At 35.5% G+C, this 1,731-nt stretch overlaps 1 protein-coding gene across 1 annotated transcript in view; it reads right to left on the bottom strand.

Moving 5' to 3' along the window:
• The window catches only part of bbs9 (Bardet-Biedl syndrome 9), a 186,087-nt gene extending 185,304 nt beyond the window's left edge, over positions 1-783 (bottom strand). The window contains 1 exon segment of the mRNA XM_032517504.1: positions 650-783. The gene's annotated coding sequence lies outside the window, so the exon portion shown is untranslated.
• Between the last annotated feature and the right edge of the window lie 948 nt (positions 784-1,731).

Raw genomic sequence — 1,731 nt, 5'->3', positions numbered from 1 at the left:
CTATCTATCTATCTATCTATCTATCTATCTAGTACTGCATGTTTACAAAGTACACGGCTCCCATCATGTGCTTTACTATTTAATTACATCCTTTGCTCCGGTTATTCAGTGAGAAAACTGACCTTGTGTCTACTTTGTAGTATTTAATATGTGTAAAACACTCCACGAAACATGTTAAGAGTAAGGAGTATTTGTACTGTACAGTTAAAAGACTCAGTACAGAGTCAGTTCCACACACGAGGAAGAAAGAGAGATATTAACGCGTTCGGCTAATTAATTGAATTTCAACTTTGTGTAGCTAGCTACTCTTGGGCTTTAATGGAAAACAAGCAACACCTTTGAGTTTATTGATTAATAAGTTAACCATGAGGACTCATGTTGTGTTCCTATATGAGTGAGCAACAAAAAAGGGAAAGTAGAATTATCATACAAGCCCTCAGGAGTTGTTTATCCTGCACAGGTAAATTAGCTTGCAGTTAGGCTGCACTAACTTTAGCTTAGCCGGCTAATTAGCTAACGTTAGCGTTAGCTCTCCAAGTTACCTGGAAACCAACGATAGCTAGCAGGTCAAGAAGAGTGTCGCTGCCGTTGACACATTTTAACCGCTAATGACAAAACATATTCAGGTTTGTTCCAGAGTTTTTCTTACCTTCAAGTAGACGAGCCAGTCCGTAAAAGACGATAGTTTGGTACTCCTGGTTCACACAAAAATCACATTTTTCACCCTCTTGCTTGCAGCCATCGTCCTGTTGTCATGGCACTGACGCTTAACGGAGAAGCCGAGCTGTTGTGCGCAGGAACGGATATAGATGTGTTGCCGGGAAAATGAGTTTTTTTTGTGTGATTTAATAATAAGGACTTCTTTAATAACAGTTGCTGATATTTTTTATTGAGCATGCTATATAATATATACATTATATATTTTTATATATATATAAAAGCCATATAATTGACTCCTTAAAAATGTATGATATGACTTATTTGAGAAAGATTACATTGTTATTAAACTTGTAAAAGTGATGATAACCAAATACATGGATTTGAAACAGCATGTGTGGAAATACATTACAGTTTATGAACTGTGTGGAATAAAAGTGTATGGCAAAATATTTGAGTATTTGTTGAGGTAGGCCTAGTAAATGTAGCAATAACAAAGGCATGATATATGATCATATCATATACTATTACGTAACATAGGCTATGGCTAAAAAGTAACCAGAGCTGTACCTATTTTAAGCTTATTTCCCTGTAAATAACCAAGCTGTAATAGTGTATGGTGGTATGTGTGTTGTCTATTGTGTGATGTTTATTTTATTGCATTTCCATATTTGCAGTGTGTTGTAGTTCATGATACTGAGAGTTTGTTTTCTAATTACACTGTACATGTAAAAGTCCAACGAGAAATAAGAGATGAAAATTAGCAATAAACTTTGCAGCACATAAGGTGCATACTCTGTATTGGAACTATCTTAAAATACGTGTTATCCCTGTGTGTTATCCCTATCAAACTAAATACAAAATCAATTCAGTTTAACGTTAAATGTAAATAAGATATACAACTTTGTAACAAAATGGAAGAAAGGGTTAAAATTGATCAATTGTTCACGTCTGTTGCATGTGGGTTAGGATATTGTTCCGCATTGATTATAAATGACTCATGTTGTTGAGACTTTTCTTGCCCTTGACTTCGAAAAGTTCAGGGCTCGTCCGGGATTTGAACCCGGGACCTCT

The sequence above is a fragment of the Etheostoma spectabile genome, chromosome 6 (assembly GCF_008692095.1).
Source record: "Etheostoma spectabile isolate EspeVRDwgs_2016 chromosome 6, UIUC_Espe_1.0, whole genome shotgun sequence".
Classification (NCBI taxonomy): domain Eukaryota; kingdom Metazoa; phylum Chordata; class Actinopteri; order Perciformes; family Percidae; genus Etheostoma; species Etheostoma spectabile.
Note: the sequence above shows the minus strand (reverse complement) of the source record. Positions and strands in the feature narration are given on the sequence as shown.